Genomic DNA, 19,151 nt, shown 5'->3' with positions numbered 1-19,151 from the left:
GATCTTGTGATTCGATTATTTTTTTTGGTTAAATCTAATATTACTATGAGGGAATTAAATATTGAATTTCTTTGAAAGGTTTTGACTAGGCAGTGGTGGATGATCCCATACCCAAGAAGGCCATGTGCCTCGCCAGGTTTGTGTTGGAACCCCAAGGTTGTTTTGGTGTGATCAACAAGTTAAGTTAGGTCCTGTTTGTTTCTAACCTTGTGTCTAAGTGTGCAGGAGCTTAGGAACACAGGTAGTCGAGCGGAAGACGCAGCTAGCGAGAAGGTCGACGACCGAGGGACGAAGACTGCGGAAGAGTACACTGGCGGACGAGAAGGAAGCGCGCGGTGGTTCCGAGGGACGAAAGCCGGAGCGGAAGATTGCTCGGGGAGCAAGAGACGCAGCTAGCGAGAAGGTCGACGACCGAGGGACGAAGACTGTGGATGAGTACGCTGGCGGACGAGAAGGAAACACGCGGCAATTCCGAGGGACGAGAAGCCGGAGGGAAGCTCGCTCGAGAAGACCGGAAGTTGGGTTCGGGTGAGCCCTTTTCCGGATAGCAGAGATCACCCAAGTGAGCGGATCCGGAGGAGAAGAACCGGACCGAGGCGGGACTGAACCAGAGAAGAGGTCCCGGATGAAAAAGTCAGTGGCTGTTGACTTTGGGCTCCGGGGCGCCCGGAGCCCTCCGGGGCGCCCGGAACCCTTCCGGGCGCCCGGACCTTGATTTTGACCAAGATCGCAATTTACGCGATCTGAACGTTGGGGGATATAGTTTTATCCCCCCAAGGCGCCCGGAACCCTTCCAGGCGTCCCAACCAAGGCTATAAATATAGCCTTGGTCCAGAAGCTAATCATTAGTTCAGAAATTTTAACAACACTTGTGTGCTTCCACTGCTTTGATTAGTTTCTTTCTTTTTGTGCCTACACTGCTGTAAACGAGGCTTCTCCGCCTGAAGGAGTTCTTAGTGCAATCATCTTCCTTGGATTAACAACCTCCTCGGTTGTAACCAAGTTAAATCCGGTGCCTCGTTTCTATGCTTTATTTTCTCCTTAATCTATTTTTCAAGTGTTAGCTTAATTGTTCGAGAAAGGGTTGTGTTTTATTCAGGGCTATTCAACCCTCCCTTCTAGCCGGCCCAACGGTCCTACAGTTTGTCCTGGAAACCAATCTTAGAAATAAATATTTAATTAACTATGTAACATGGGTAGGACTTAGGATCAATAGTGTTAAGTTCCTCTTGCGATCCAAGTCTAACCTTTAAGAACAGATAAATTAAACTTAGAATCAATAGTGTTAAGTTCTGCTTGTGATTCAAGTTTAATTTCTAAAGAACACATGGTAGCTAGGAAAGGTTCAGACCTTGTACAAAATTTTTGTACAGTAGAATCAATAGATTTTCCGAGTTGCAACCAACAATTATATATGAGTTTATCTTTTTGGCATATATATATGGATGAGGATATGTTCAGGTATGACATTCTGTAGCCGCATGCACAATATCGCATGATTGCATGCTGGGTGATTGTCGACTCCATTATTGTTGAGCATGTCGCCGGCTACATGGGCTTGCACACAATGTGACCACTACATGGGTAGTGGCACAGCACCCAGGGTGTGTATGGCAATTGCTCTGTCAGGCTCCACTGGCTCCGCTCATGGGTAGCGTGATTACAACGTAGTAGCGGGCAGGGATCCCTCCTCTAGATCGTCCCAAGGAGATGAGAGCATTGCGCTCCCTCACTATGTTTGAGGTAGGAGGATAAGTGTATTTCCACAGTATCCTGTCCACTCGGTCACGCATCAGGAGCAGTGCTGGCAGAGTGCATGGTTGTCAAAGCCCTACTCACTCGATCTCACCATCCCGTGTGAGATGGTTGACTAGCGTCAGAGGTGACCATGTCATGTTGCATCATATGCACAGATTGCATTCTATGTGATTGTTGCATATTGGATGATGCATTTTGGTGACTGCATATGATTGGCATGCATACAGGATATATTCCTATTTGCTCTGACTATCTTTATTTGTGTATGTTCACAGTCATTTGCTCAGAGGACTTGTAGGTGAGTACAGTTTATTTCAGTTATGCATTTCTTATTATTCTTGCAATAGACTATATTATATGCCTATTGTTGGTTACTACAGTTTATTTAATTATGCATACCTGCTATATTGTTTAGGAGACTGTACTATAGGTTATTACTAGTAGTTATATGTTATTGTACATATCTATTGGTAACTTGCTGAGTTCTTTGGACTCACACCGTTACATTACTACTTTTTAGGTTGAGGCTGTCGGGAGATTCCAGTCGCTAGCCCTCCCTTATCACAACAATTTTTGGTTGTAGGCTTTTTTATTCGTTTCTATGTCGTTATCTACCTGTGATATGGGTTCTTGTATTTGTGGACTTTATGTTGGACTATTTGGGTTTTCTTCTTATGTTTTCCGCTGGAGTATTTCCATTATTTCGTGGATTGTGTTTTCTTCGTTGTAGTGGAGTAGGATTTTACATATATCTACGATGATTTCTATATCATCTTTCCTTTTAGTAATGTTTGTCGTCAGCTGGAGGCTGTATATTAAACTGTGTCGATTGATTATATTAAATTGTGTGGAATGGTTATATAAACTGCGTGATTTGTTTATTATTTGAATTGTATTGTTCCGGCCGTGTGGGCCGAGGTATGGATGTCACGTCCCAGAGGAGTCCCTGTCCGAAGAAATTTCGGCAGCATCTCCCCTGTACGGCGGACAATCTGAAACTTCTACATAACGCATATACCTCAGCCACAGGCGGCTGGAATTATAACAATAAATAAAAACAATCACCACGCAGTTTATATAGATATTCAGCCTCTGGCTGTCACAACCACGCAGTTAATAATAGTAATCACAAACAATAGTACTCTGACTCGAAATCCACCCTACTCAACTACAATCGTAAAGCTCAAATCCGACGAACTCACCTCTTCTGCCGTCCAGGCAGGCATGTAGTAGAATAAAATCCAAATCATACCAAAAGTCCATCAAACGGAAGGATTCCATACAATATCCATATGTAAAATCCAAAACAAGACTAAAACAAAGTCTGATAGAGAAAAGCTAAAATAAAATAACAACTCAAAACTAGCAGAGGACTAGCACTACGTGCTGTGGGAACCAGCGACTGGAACTGCTCCTGACAGCCTCAACCTGAAAATATATCAACAATGGAAGCGGGGTGAGTCCAACACTCAGCAGGTACAACTGATATGCATAATAAAACAAATAACAGACAACACTAATCATGCGTACAGTCTCCTGAATACGAGAAGGATAAATGCAACTGAAACAAAATCAGGAGATAACTGTACTAACCGGAATCAAATTACAAAGGTAACAGGGTCGTCAGACCGGGGAAGTCATAATCCTGTATGCATGTCAATCATATGCATCCATATAAATACAGCAATCACAAACAATAAATGCAATAAATGCATATGGTGACCGTGCACTCTGACATCACTGCTCCTGATGAGCGACCGAGTGGACAGGATGCTGTCGGAGTACTCCTGTCCTTTGACCCCAAATCATAAATGGGGGAGCTCAATGCTCTCATCTCCCGGTACACGATAACGGGGAGGATATCTCTGCCGGCTACCACGCTGAATCATCTGACCAACGGAGCCAAACAGAGAGGAAACTGACTGCCGGCTACCACGCTGAGTCACCTGACCAACGGAGCCAAATAGTAGGACCATCACACACCTGCCCGATATACCACTATTCCATGGGTGGTGGTGTGTGTAGTATATGTAACTGGCGATGCGCTCACAATAATGGAGCAGACAACCGCACAACATGCAATCATGCAAAATGATGCATGACTCTAAACATGGCAATATCATGAATAGCATAGCAAGATCCATACATAAATAAAAGGTGTACCACAAGTCAATGTATCAGATGGAAGGTACACAAACAGATAGGGTATCATATAAACCCTAGGTCCTGAACATGATGTATCACATGGTTGGGTCACTACCGAAAGCATGTATGGTCAGATAAATAATAACATGCAGTGCATAATAAATAAACAACAACATGTAATAGATCATGTAGTGACCAACCGAATCAAATGTAAAACACAATCATTGCTATATGTTAAACACTTTATTATGCATATCAAAAGACATAAGTCAAAGTACCCGCCTCCAATAAAGTGGTCCAATCCGGTAATCAAGATACTCGTCTCGCGTCAAAACCCTAAGTCACGAACAATCAAATATATTTTATTTAGCTACAATTTACATAAATAGCTAAATAAATTCTTAAGATCTATTTAGGATAAACCCTAAACCAACCTACTAACCATATAATCCAAATTCACTAAAAAATGTATCACGATCCTACACTTTACCTCAAATCACAGCCACTGCAGAAACCAGGTGCTACTGGAGGGAATTTCTACCGGAAATCCCACAGAACAAAACCTTGCCTCACTGAAAACAACCAGATACAGAGGACAAGATTAGAATCCAACACATCAACCTATCACCAACACAAGTTTAATTTGACCTCCTTACCACAGATGAGTGTCAACAGTGCAAGAACCAATGATGGCACAGATCCATAATCGCGTGGAAGCACGGAAGAAGGCACCGACTCGATCTGGTGGCACCGGACCAAACAAGGGTTTGTAGATGGCACGACAGAACTTGGTGATCAGCCTTGTCCTCGGCGCACACTCCCTATCCCCGGTGATCTAGGGCACGAGTCGCTGTGAGGAAGGCTCGACTCTGATGAGAGGAGATCGGGGAATTAGGGCACGGTGAGGAGGAGGCGGCTAGTGTCGGTGCAGAGGAGGTTAGGGCAAGGAGAGGGCGCGGGGAAAAAGAAAATAAATGAAAAAGAAAAGGAATAAAGAATTTATAAAAGAAACAATTCCTCGCTTAAATGGGTCACCTAAACAGGTTTTTTCCCGGCCCCGTTCTTGTCCCCGTTAACTCGTCCATACGAGCTCCGAAAAATTCCCAAAATATTTTCAAAAATTCCAGAAAATTCCCTTATTAGTATTTGCCTATTTTTCGGTATTTTACATTCTCCCCCACTAATAAAAATTTGGTCCCCAAATTTCATTATCTACCATCAGCAAGTACTAACAACAGATATAGAGTATAAATGTTGAACGACAAATAAATCACATACTTCAAGTGAAAAGATGGGGATATAGAGCTCGGATCGTATCCTCGAGCTCCCAAGTAGCCTCCTCGTCCTAATGATGCTGCCATCCGACTTTAACCAGCCGGATAGTCTTGTTCCGCAACAGACGCTCCTTCCGGTCCAAAATTCGTACCGAAATCTCCTCATAAGTAGCATCAGGTTGAAGGGAAACTAGAATATCTATCAACACATGCGTCGGATCAGGTACATATCTCCGCAGCATAGATATGTGGAATACATCGTGGACGCCTGCTAGGGACGGTGGTAGTGCCAGTCGGTAAGCTACCGCTCCGATCCTCTCTAAGATCTCGAAAGGGTCAATGTACCGCGGAGCTAGCTTACCTTTGAGGCCAAATTTCTTCACCCCTTTCGTGGGTGAAAATCGCAGAAATACATGGTTGCCAACAGAGAACTCTAGTGGTCTGCGTCTCTGATCAGCATAACTCTTCTGGTGGTCCGGCGCCTCTGACATCCTCCGTCTGATAGTACGGACTAACTCTGCATCCTGCTGAACTCTATGAGGTCCCAACAACTGGGCCTCTCCAACCTCATCCCAGAGGACGGGTGCCCGACAAGGTCTACCATACAACGCTTCAAACGGTGCCATCTGGATAGCCGAATGAAAGCTGTTGTTGTAAGCAAACTCTACCAATGGCAGATGGTCCTCCCAACTGCCTCCAAAATCCATAACACATGATCTCAGCAAGTCCTCAAGAGTCTGAATAGTCCGCTCTGACTGTCCATCTGTCTGTGGATGGAAAGCTGTACTAAATCGGAGCTGTGTGCCCAAGGCCTGCTGCAGACTCTGCCAGAAACAAGACGTAAACCGTGGATCTCTATCCGAAATAATACTCAACGGAACACCATGTAGTCTGATGATCTCTCGACAATACAGATATGCCAATCGATCCAGGGAATCAGTCCTCCGGATCGCTAAGAAATGCGCAGATTTGGTTAATCGATCAACGATTACCCAAATCGCGTCATGGCCTCGTCGTGTCCTCGGCAAACCCACCACAAAGTCCATAGTGATGTGATCCCACTTCCACTCAGGAATAGGAATCCGCTGAAGTAATCCTGCAGGTCTCTAGTGCTCAGCCTTCACCTGCTAACAGATAAGACATCTAGCTACAAAATCCGCGATGTCTTTCTTCATACCGTTCCACCAATAGGAACATCTCAAATCTCGATACATACGGGTCCCGCCTGGATGGATCGCAAATCGAGAACGGTGAGCCTCCTGAAGTAGCTCCTGTAAGACTGGATGAGATTGAGGTACGCATAATCTGCCTCGGAAGTATATAACACCCTCCTCGTCTTGTGTAAACTCGGTCTGCTGCCCGGAAGCTATCTGACTGCCAATGAACTGACAATGCTGATCACTGGCCTGGGCCTCTCGGATCCTCGTCCTGATCGACGGCTGAGCAACTATGGTAACCATAATACCCTGCTCTATGGATCCCTGCTCCTCAAGGTCTAACTCAGAGAAACTCTGAATCAAATCTGTGACTGAAGTCCGGTGGCAAGCCAAAGTCCCTCTGGACTTCCTGCTGAGTGCATCTGCAACCACATTAGCTTTCCCCGGGTGGTAGCTAATGGTACAATCGTAATCCTTCAGAAACTCCATCCATCTCCTCTGTCGGAGATTAAGCTCCTTCTGAGTGAAAATATATTTGAGACTCTTATGATCAGTGAGAATCTCAAATGTGATATCGTACAAATGATGACGCCAAATCTTCAAAGCATAAATGATGACGGCTAACTCTAGGTCATGAACTGGGTAGTTCTTCTCATGTTCCTTCAGCTGACGAGAAGCATAAGAGACTACTCTACCGTGCTACATCAGAACAGCACCCAAACCCTGAAGAGAAGCGTCGGTGTAGAGTACAAATTCGTCCTCTCCAGAAGGTAAAACCAAAACTGGAGCCGATACTAATCTCTGCTTCAGCTCCTGAAAGCTGGTCTCACAATCCTCGGTCCACGTAAACTTCACGCCCTTCCTGGTAAGGCGTGTTAGCGGCATAGCAATACGCGAGAAACCCTCGACAAAACGTCGGTAATATCCGGCCAATCCCAGAAAACTGCGGATCTCCTGTACTGACTTCGGCTGCTCCCAACTGGTGACAGGCTCGATCTTCTGAGGGTCTACTGAAATACCTCTGCTAGAAACCACGTGTCCCAGAAAACCGACTGAGGATAGCCAGAACGCACACTTGCTGAACTTCGCGTACAGCTGATGACATCGAAGAATCTCCAAGACTATACAAAGATGCTGTGCATGCTCCTCCTCGGAATGCGAGTAGACCAATATGTCATCAATGAAAACGATAACAAACTGATCAAGATACTCCAGAAATATGCGGTTCATCAAATCCATAAACACCGCTGGAGCATTGGTAAGCCCAAATGGCATTACCAAAAACTCATAATGACCGTATCTGGTACGGAACGCTGTCTTCTGAATATCTGAGTCTCTGACTCTCAGCTGATGATATCCGGATCGTAGATCAATCTTAGAATACACTGAAGTACCTCTGAGCTGATCAAACAAATCCTCAATCCGTGGTAATGGATATTTATTTCTGACGGTCACTGAATTCAGCTGCCTGTAGTCAATACATAACCTCATGGTACCGTCTTTCTTCTTGACAAATAATACTGGAGAACCCCATGGTGAAACACTAGGGCGTATAAATCCCCTATCCAAAAGCTCCTGGAGTTGAACCTTCAGCTCGTTCAACTCTTTCGGTGCCATACGATACGGAGCTTTTGATGCCGGTGCGGTCCCCGGAATCAGCTCAATAGCGAACTCCACTTGCCTTCTGGGAGGCAGACCTGGCAGCTCCTCTGGAAACACATCTGGGTACTCCCGTAACGAACTGCTGCTGTTCTCAGTACTGATCAAAGATAACAGAAAACCCTGACAGCCATGTGACAGCAACTTCTGAGCCTGTGTCGCCGAAATGATCGATAAGTCGTCGTCTCTGATGCCAGTGAAATCCCACGAGGGTTGGTTCGGAGGCCGAAATGTGACCACCCTCGACTGGCAATCAACTGTGGCATGATATGCGGACAAACAGTCCATGCCAAGAATAATATCAAAATCAACCATTTCTAATACGAAAAGATCCACTGTAAGTATTAGGTTGCCAAAATCTAACGGGCAACCTCTGACCTCCTGGGTGACTTCTAAAGTATCACCGGACGGTAGGGAGACGGTCAATCGCTGGGGTCTGAAAGTGGGTAATCTACCAACCTCCCGCATAAAAGTACGAGATATAAATGAATGCGAGCTACCAGTATCTATCAGTATATCTGTAGATAAGGCATAAATAGAAATCATACCGCGGAAAACGGATCCATCGGCTCGCTGCGCATCCTCTCTGGTCATCGCATGAACACGTCCAGTCTCTGGCGGAGGAGGAGGTAACGCTGCCAGCGGCTGCTGCGGCTGGGCAGAAGCCTGCCACTGAGGCGGTGTCGATACGGTGAGCTGGCCGGGACCGAGTTTGGTACTGGCCTAAAGGCTGAGGCTGCATCTGATACTGCCCCTGCGTCGGATAATAAAGTCCCGGAACAGAACTCTGAGGTGCTATGGAAGCACTGGAGTACTCCTGTCCAAGCATGACAGATGCCGCTGCTGTAGGTGAAGCACTCCGCTGCTGGCCATGCGAAGGTTGGGCTCTTTGCCCTCCTCGATAAGTTCCGGACTGACCGGACTGTCCTCCATGATCAGACCCTCCGGAAGTCATATGCTGAGTCTTCTGCGGACAATCTCGGCTCTGGTGCCCAGGCAGTTTGCAATGAAAGCAAACTGACTGTCCCAGAGAACAGGCTGAAGTGACATGATCTCTATACCCACATATAAAACAGCGAATGTCGCTGGCGGGTTGTTTCCGATTCTGCTGGGAAGACCGGAAACGTCCTGAAGAAGACTGCCCTGATTTCTGAGGTTTACGTGATACCCCAGATGTACCCTGATCTGATCGACTACGCCTGCTCTGCTGTGGTGTAGTCTGAGGATGCTGGATCTGCCCAGATGTCTGACTCGGCTGTTTCCTTTTCCTATCCGGAAAAACTCTCTGCTGAGCTGACTCAACAATGAGGGCTCTGTCCAACATCTCCGCATAGGAGGTAATACCAAGACCGACAAGTCTTAGTTGCAGATGTCCATCCAGCCCCTGAATGAACTGCTGCATACGTGAACTGTCCTCAGTAACTAGCTCTAGACAAAATCTGGCCAATCTGTCAAACTATGCATTATACTCAGTCATTGTCCGATTATTCTATCACAAACTCAGGAAATCCTGCCGACGAGCCATCTGATAAACTCGTGGAAAGAAACGGCTCTCAAAAGCCTCTCTGAATCTGGCCCAAGTGATGTTCTGCTCACCGATGATGGAACACTGGGTAATCCACTAGGTGCCGGCAGTCAGCTCTGCTTTCTCCCACTCGGAGCAAGCAATATAGAAGAAAGTCCGCTCCATAGTCTCAATCCAAGACAAGGCCACACTCGGATCTCGGTCTCCTCGGAAGAGTGTGAATCGACTCTTCATCGACTCTGCCAACATTGGAATCCTGGCTCGTGCCGCGGCAAAGTCAGTGAGGTGTGTCGGAACGGCTGTCGGGACTGGCGGAAACACTGGAGCTGGTGCTACAGGTGGTACCGGTGCATAAACCGGAGGAGGGACTCCCGGTGCAGCTGGGTAAACTGGATCATATGCCGTCGGTGGCACTGTAGGGTGAACATAAGTGGTCGCGACTGGGGGTACAGTAGGTAATGGTACCGAATGTGGAGCAGCCGGTATCCCTAATGCAGGTGCTGCTGGGTACATTGCATGTACTGGGGGCACAGGGGCTGCTGGTGCCGGATACACGGTGGGTCCAGGTGGCAGTGGTGCCGCGTATGCCATAGGCTGGCCTGGAGCTGGTGTCGGGAATGTCAACGGTACCCCTGATGATACCGGAAATACAATAGGAGTAGATACTGTCGGTGCAGCTGAGGTAGGTACCTCTAAGGAAGCCATCGGGGTCTGAGAGCCCGACGCACCCACAGTAGGCTGAGTCTGTCCCTGTCTGACAGGCTCATCAATAGAAGGTATCTCTGGCGTATCCAGAGATCCCTCGGTCCTCGTACATGGTCGTCCAGCACCACGTCTCGCAGCAATACGTGTAGATCACCGCATATCTGTTAAATTATATTACAGATATTACTACCAGTATAAAAATCATAAAATAACATCATACCTATTTGTTGTCTGGAGATGTTCCGTCGCTGTCCAGTCCCCAATTTTTAACCTCAAAATTCTGAACGAGAAAATCATCGGAAATCCATAATAAAATCCGAAACGAAAGTCCAAAACATATACGTAATGGAAAATCCGTACAACCAAAAATAACTATCCAGTTTGACTCGCAAACTTGGGCTAGCACAATATATCCAGAATACTAAAAGCAGGTATCACACCCTGCTCTGATACCAATAAATTGGTATCAGATAAATCTCAAAAAATCCAACACGCATAGCAAGTATCGTATACCTGCTCTGATACTACTTAAATTGTCACGCCCTAGAGGAGTCCCTGTCCGAAGAAATTTTGGCAGCATCTCCCCTGTACGGCGGACAATCTGAAACTTCTACATAACACATATACCTTAGCCACAGGCAGCTGGAATTATAACAATAAATAAAATCAATCACCACGCAGTTTATATAGATATTCAGCCTCTGGCTGTCACAACCACGTAGTTAATAATAGTAATCACAAACAATAGTACTCTGACTCGAAATCCACCCTACTCAACTACACTCGTAAAGCTCAAATCCGACGAACTCACCTCTTCTGCCGTCCAGGCAGGCATGTAGTAGAATAAAATCTAAATCATACCAAAAGTCCATCAAACGGAAGGATTCCATACAATATCCATATGTAAAATCCAAAACAAGACTAAAACAAAGTCTGATAGAGAAAAGCTAAAATAAAATAACAACTCAAAACTAGCAGAGGACTAGCACTACATGCTGTGGGAATCAGCGACTGGAACTGCTCCTGATAGCCTCAACCTGAAAATATATCAACAATGGAAGCGGGATGAGTCCAACACTCAGCAGGTACAACTGATATGCATAATAAAACAAATAACAGACAACACTAATCATACGTACAGTCTCCTGAATACGAGAAGGATAAATGCAACTGAAACGAAATCAGGAGATAACTGTACTAACCGGACTCAAAGTACAAAGGTAACAGGGTCGTCAGACCGGGGAAGTCATAATCCTGTATGCATGTCAATCATATGCATCCATATAAATGCAGCAATCACAAACAATAAATGCAATAAATGCATATGGTGACCGTGCACTCTGACATCACTGCTCCTGATGAGCGACCGAGTGGACGGGATGCTGTCGGAGTACTCCTGTCCTCTGACCCCAAATCATAAATGGGGGAGCTCAATGCTTTCATCTCCCGGTACACGATGACGGGGAGGATATCTCTGCCGGCTACCACGCTGAATCATTTGACCAACGGAGCCAAATAGAGTCCACTATCTGCCGGCTACCACGCTACTACACTAAATGCCAATGGAGCCAAACAGAGCGGAAACTGACTGCCGGCTACCACGCTGAGTCACCTGACCAACGGAGCCAAACAGTAGAACCGCCACACACCTGCCCGATATACCACTAATCCATGGGTGGTGGTGTGTGTAGTACATGTAACTGGCGATGCGCTCACAATAATGGAACAGACAACCGCACAGCATGCAATCATGCAAAATGATGCATGACTCTAAACATGGCAATATCATGAATAGCATAGCAAGATCCATACATAAATAAAAGGTGTACCACAAGTCAATGTATCAGATGGAAGGTACACAAACAGATAGGGTATCATATAAACCCTAGGTCCTGAACATGATGTATCACATGGTTAGGTCACTACCGAAAGCATGTATGGTCAGATAAATAATAACATGTAGTGCATAATAAATAAACAAATAACATGTAACAGATCATGTAGTGACCAACCGAATCAAATGGAAAACACAATCATTGCTATATGTTAAACACTTTATTATGCATATCAAAAGACATAAGTCAAAGTACCCGCCTCCAATAAAGTGGTCCAATCCGGTAATCAAGATACTCGTCTCGCATCAAAACCCTAAGTCACGAACAATCAAATATATTTTATTTAACTACAATTTACATAAATAGCTAAATAAATTCTTAAGATCTATTTAGGATAAACCCTAAACCAACCTACTAACCATATAATCCAAATTCACTACAAAATGTATCACGATCCTACACTTTACCTCAAATCACAGCCGCTGCGGAAACCAGGTGCTACTGGAGGGAATTTCTACCGGAAATCCCACAGAACAAAACCTTGCCTCACTGAAAACAATCGGATACAGAGGACAAAATTAGAATCCAACACATCAACCTATCACCAACACAAGTTTAATTTGACCTCCTTACCACAGATGAGTGTCAACAGTGCAAGAACCAACGATGGCACAGATCCATAATCGTGTGGAAGCACGGAAGAAGGCACCGACTCGATCTGGTGGCACCGGACCAAACAAGGGTTTGTAGATGGCACGACAGAACTTGGTGATCAGCCTTGTCCTCGGCGCACACTCCCTATCCCCGGTGATCTAGGGCATGAGTCACTATGAGGAAGGCTCGACTCTGATGAGAGGAGATCGGGGAATTAGGGCACGGTGTGGAGGAGGCCGGCACAAAGGTCGGAGAGGGGCGGTGGCGCTAGGTCGAACCTAGTGGCCGGCGAGATCTCGGGAAGAAGAAAGGAGGGAGTCGCAGTGGCTGGCGCTGCTTCGGTCCAGAGAGGGCAGCGGTGACGCTGTGCAAAGGCTAGGGCAGAAGAGAAGAGGAGTTCGACTCGGGGGAAGGAAGAAAATGAGAAGAGGGGAGGAAATCGGCCTCGGAGAAGAGGAGGAGGCGGCTAGTGTTGGCGCAGAGGAGGTTAGGGCAAGGAGAGGGCGCGGGGAAAAAGAAAATAAATAAAAAAGAAAAGGGATAAAGAATTTATAAAAGAAACAATTCCTCGCTTAAATGGGTCGCCTAAACAGGCTTTTTCCCTGCCCCGTTCTTGTCCCCGTTAACTCGTCCATACGAGCTCCGAAAAATTCTCGAAAAATTTCCAAAAATTTTGGAAAATTCCCTTATTAGTATTCGCCTATTTTTCGGTATTTTACAATGGATATATGTATCTTAGGATTCATATTGTCACTGGTACAGGGGAGATGTTGCCAGATTTTCGTTTGGTAGGGACTCCTCGGGGCGTGACCAAAGTGTTTTGTGGGTCTTCTTTCATGTCCAAGACCATGAATCTGCCGATATCGTGCACCCTTCAATCTCAATGAGCACATCCTCTATCATCCCCAAAGGACACCAAATTAATGATCCACTAAAAATAAAGATACATCTACAAGTTTTAATTCTTTTAGCCCTATCCTTTTGAATAGTGCATATGGCATGATATTCACTCTAGATCCCAAGTCACCAACAACTTTTTCGATGAAAATGCCCCCAATAATACATGGTATGAAAAAGTTCTCAGGATCCTGCAACTTGAGGGGACTCCCATCCCTTATAAGAGTGCTACCTTCCCTAGACATTACTTTTGCACTCCATCCTTCCAGCTTCCCTTTTGGTGTCAGTGCATCTTTAAGAAATCTTGCATAATCTAGCAATAACGGCTTTCCATGCTATGAAGTTGCCTCGATCAAAAATTCCCTTTTTAATTCAGAAGCTTCATCCTTTTTGCAATCTACCTTGCTCAATGCCAATCTATATGGGGGTCAGTGGTGGTTATAAGAATCAGGTAGGTGTCTTGCTTGGTTTGTGCCCTGATTCAAACCCTTGATAATTGTAGTATGATGTCCTACTTTTCTTTCACCTTCATGAGAACAACTTTCTCTTGCATTTCCACCCTCTCCCTACATACTTGTGTTTAATGTCATTTCTTCTATAAGTGAATAAACTTCTAGCACATCCTTTTTTATCAAGGAACCCCCAGACACTAAATCCATTGAAGCCCTGGTTCTTGAAGAAATCCCTACATAAAATAGATGAAGTATAAACCACTTCTCTAAGCCATGGTGAGGACATTGTAATAACAATCCCTTGAGTCTTTCCCAAGCTGTAACCAACAAATCCCCTTCTACTTGTTAAAATTTATTGATTTGACTTCTCATTCTTGTTGTCTTGGCTGGGGGAAAGTATTTACCCAGAAAATACTTCTCCATCTGCTCCCAAGTGAAGATGCTGTTGGAGCAATCCTAATGGTCTATGGGACCATGCGTTTTGGTGTTTGGGTAAAGGGTTTAAGTTAGGTTTACCCTTGTTATTTGATATGTGTATGTGAGTGTGCAGGTTTGCAGGATACACATGTGGCTCAAGTTGACGGCTTTGGGTCCGGTGAAGGATGGAGCATCCGAGAGACCGTGGACAAGGCAGCAAGGACAAGGGCCGAGGGAAGTGACTTTGAGGCATACACGAAGGATGGCATTGGGGACAAGCCGCGGGCTTGGATGCATCCGAGGGACGAGAGCCAAAGGAAGTAAGCTTGAAGGAGAGAGGTCAAGGCTACAAATAAGAGTCAAGTGAGTCGTGAGGGTGCGAGTGCATGAGAGATTGTACTCGGGAAAAAATCTCGTGGGGTAATGTAGCAGTCAACGGGGCACTGTAGCAATCAACGGGTACTATAGCAGTTGACGGTACTATAGCAGTTACTGTAGCAGTCGACTAATGCACTGTAGCAGTCGACTGGTACACTGTAGCGTCGGCTGGTAGAGAGCCGTTGAGAGAGCCGTTGGGATGGCACCAGTCGACTGGTGCAAGGACCAGTTGACTGGTAACGGGCAAATCAACTTACTGATTTCTTCCAAGCTCTATAAGAAGGAGCTTGGGATGGCTAGCCAAGGTGATGAAATTAGACTTGGTTAAAGCCTAATTAGTAGTCATCTAGTGCTCTAGCAATCCAAGTATTCTTGATTGAGTTGTGGCGAAGTTTCTCCACCGACAAGGAGGATTGTGCTAGCCGGAGTTTTCGGGGACTAATCCACCGACGGATTGATGGATCCTCCACCTTACGGACAGCCGTGGAGTAGAAGCAAGTTATCTCCGAACCACGTTAAATCGTTGTGTTAGCGGTTTGCATTTTCTTATTCTTGTCTTTAGCTTTCATATTCGTATTTGTATTGTATTATTCCGCTTGCGCACTAACAAATACGTAGGAAGCGAGTAATTGGGGGTGCCGTCTATCCAATCCCCCTTCAAGCCGACCACCGATTCTCCCTAACAATTGGTATCAGAGCGAGGTTGCTCTCCATCAAACTAACCGTCGAGAAAGCAAAGATGATCGGCTTGATTGAACCGCCAAAGTTTGAAGGCGGAGGCTTATGGGATATCACATATTGGATGATGAAGATGGAGGTTTTCTTCAACACTGATTGGGACACCATGATGGTGATCAAAGAGCCGTTTGAAGTCCCGAAGGACAAGAAAGGGAAGAAACTCCGACCACGACATTAGATGGAGGAGCAAACCACATGATCGGAGGCAAATTCAAAGGTAATATCAATTTTAATTGATATGTTGCCTAATGATGTTATGAGTCATGTAGGTACATATGAGAGTGCCCATGAATTATGGAGCAAAGTGAAGAAATTTCCATGGGAAGAATTTTCGCCTACACAAGAAGAAGAAGAAAAATCTGAAGAAAGTGATGAAGTGGTCCAAGAGGAGAAGAAGGACCAATCGGATGTGGAGCCCAATGAGTTGGGCTTAGTAGCTCAAGAAGAGGAGGTGGAGCAAACAAAAGTTGAGTCATGCTCAATATTCGAGGAGGAGAAGGGAGATAAGGTATCATCTACATCCTCAAGAATTGAAGAAGATTTCAAGACAAGTGAAGAAGAAGAAGTCTTGGAAGTCAACATAACAAGCACCTCCACCGAAGTGAAGTCAAAGAACAACATAATTTTTTTCGGATGCAATGAGAAGGGACACTACAAGAGTAGGTGTCCAATGGATAAGAAGAAGGTATCTCTTAAACTCAATTCAATACCTTTAGAATCTAATTTGAGTTTTAGGAAGAAGAAGGAGAGGAAGCACATTAGATGCTTCACGTGTGGTGAGATGAGCCACTATCACACAAAATGCCCCAAGAAGAGGGAAATCAAGAAGCTTGCGCATCTAAAGAAATGGGAGAAGAAGAAGAGGAGCTCAAATCAAGGGGTAGCTTCAAGGGTAAGGGAGGTATACCCTAGTTTGAATCGTAATTCAAGTTTAAATTCTTATACTCCCATGCATGCTAGGAATAATTCTTATTATTTACCCATGCAAAATTTTAGTTTTAGATATCATGATAGGAATAGGGTTAATGTAGATCAAAACCCTAGGAAACCCATGCATGATAAACCTAGAAATGGTAGACCTAAGGAGAACCAAGGCATTAATCCCAAGAAGGGGAGGCATATGCCTAGGAAGGCTAGGTCTTGGAATGTCCATGGTGGACATGTTGATTCTATGTTTAGGAACCTAGAAAGGGAAAATCAAGCTTTGAAGGCAAAGCTTAATTAATTGGAGAAATTCCTTAAGAGATTCACTATTGGATCTAAGGGATTAAGTATGGTGTTGGATAATAAAAAATCCAACAATGATAGATCGGGTTTGGGATACCGATCTAGTCCCTCCAAGGCCCAAAGGAGACCATGTGCTAGGGTGGCACATGATAAGGGCAAGGTAGAGTCATCTAAAGCTAATGAGAAGAAATATGCTAGAGTTGCATATGATTATGACAAGGATGATGTGTCCAAGGTGCACCACTCTGGTTTAGCCATAATGGAGAAAACATTTAAGAAGATGACTAAGGTTAAGAGCTCTAGGGGGAGCTCAAAGAGTCAATTTGGGACCCATAGCCAATGGATCTCAGGTGGGTACTACTTGGGAGTTTAGGTTGTGTCATGGAATGTGCCAAGTGGTTTGGAGACGGACTTGAGTCTCAAACCTAGGGATTTGGCACAATTGGATTGTGTTTCATGCAAGAAAATATGACATTGGGGTCATATTGCATGAAAATTGATTTTGGATGTATAGATACTATATAAACCAATGCTAGGGATGCATTGTGGTTTGATATGGGCAAATACATCAAGAGGAAGCCAAAACTAGGACTTTAAGTCAAGGTTCAATTGAACCATTTAGGTAGTTTTGGATTTTGTGTCAATCTTGGAATTGGTGATAGATACATTTTGTAATGTGTTTGTCCCAAGTAGATAAGGGTTCAATAGACCTCTCCACAAAATTTGGGAATTTGTGGAGGTTTATGGAATTTCTGGTGCATATCTGAAGTTGGCCTGAAAAGGTTGATTTTTGCAGAAATAGGATACCAGTCGTCTGGTGCAGATACCAGTCGACTGGTAACAGTATTTTTTAGCACAGAATGTTTCTGTAAGTTCATTTTGATGAGGGCAGTCGACTGGTGACGATATCAGTCGACTGGTAACAGTGTTTTTCGACCACAGAATATTTCTGTAAGGTTGTGTTGAAGGGAGCAGTCGACTGCCACTTGGGTCATTTGACTGATACCAGCTTGAAAGTGTTTTTTAGCACTGTTCTTGACTGTGTCAACTTATTTAGATGCATGAGATTCATGGGGGATAAATACATGAGTTTAGGGTCAGTTTGGATGATAAGTTTTCAACAATTGGGATATTGTTGGAGAACTTTTTGGATGTTAGGCAAAGGGGGAGAAGTAAGGTTTAGTTGGGAAAACCTTTAGTGCCTTTATATAGGGGGAGCCTTGTGATAGGTTCTTAAATATCCCTGTGGGAAATTCCTAGCTCAATGAGGAGCTTAGGTGTAGGGGGAGCCTTGTGATAGGTTCTAATGCATGTTTACTTTTTGTTTCGGCGGTAGTGTGTAGCCTTGGCAACGTAAGTCCATTCGGCGGTATAAGACCAAGTGTGTAGCCTTGGCGACGTAAGTCCATTTGTTATTAGCATGTTTGTTTTGCTATTTGTTTTCCCTAACTTAAACGTATTGCCAAATACCAAAAAGGGGGAGATTGTTGGAGCAATCCCAATGGTCCGTGGGACCATGTGTTTTGGTGTTTGGGCAAAGAGTTTAAGTTAGGTTTACCCTTGTTATTTGATATGTGTATGTGAGTGTGCAGGTTTGCAGGATACACATGTGACTCAGGTTGACGGCTTCGGATCCGGTGAAGGATGGAGCATCCGAGGGACCGTGGACAAGGCAGTAAAGACAAGGGCCGAGGGAAGCCACTTCGAGGCATACGCGAAGGATGTCATTGGGTACAAGCCACGAGCTTGGATGCATCCGAGGGACGAGAGATAAAGGAAGTACGCTTGAAGGTGAGAGGTCAAGGCTGCAAAGAAGAGTCAAGTGAGTCGTAAGGGTACAAGTGCATGAGAGATTGTACTCGAGAAAAAATCCCGTGGGGGTACTATAGCAGTCAACGGGGCATTGTAGCAATCAACGGGTACTATAGCAGTTGACGACACTGTAGCAGTCGACTGGTGCACTGTAGCGTCGGCTGGTAGAGAGCCGTTGAGAGAGACGTTGGGCTGGCACCAGTCGACTGGTGCAAGGACCAGTCGACTGGTAATGGGCAAATCAGCTTACTGATTTCTTCCAAGCTCTATAAGAAGGAGCTTGGGATGACCAGCCAAGGTGACGAAATTAGACTTGGTTAAAGCCTAATTAGTAGTCATCTAGTGCTCTAGCAATCCAAGTGTTCTTGATCGAGTTGTGGCGAGGTTTCTCCACCGACAAGGAGGATTGTGCTAGCCGGAGTTTTCAGAGACTAATCCACCGACGGATTGAGGGATCGTCCACCTTACGGACAACCGTGGAGTAGGAGCAAGTTATCTCCGAACCACGTTAAATCGTT

General features: G+C 45.0%; 1 non-coding gene across 1 annotated transcript; it reads left to right on the top strand.

Annotated features, from left to right (window-relative positions):
- The first annotated feature begins 14,329 nt into the window (after positions 1-14,329).
- On the top strand, positions 14,330-14,436 carry LOC121998891. The gene has a single exon (XR_006116678.1). It is a non-coding gene; the product is annotated as a small nucleolar RNA R71 (small nucleolar RNA).
- Positions 14,437-19,151: the final 4,715 nt, after the last annotated feature.

The sequence above is a fragment of the Zingiber officinale genome, chromosome 6A (assembly GCF_018446385.1).
Source record: "Zingiber officinale cultivar Zhangliang chromosome 6A, Zo_v1.1, whole genome shotgun sequence".
Lineage (NCBI taxonomy): Eukaryota > Viridiplantae > Streptophyta > Magnoliopsida > Zingiberales > Zingiberaceae > Zingiber > Zingiber officinale.
The sequence above is the reverse complement of the archived record's forward strand: the minus strand, read 5'-3'. Positions and strand labels throughout refer to the sequence as shown.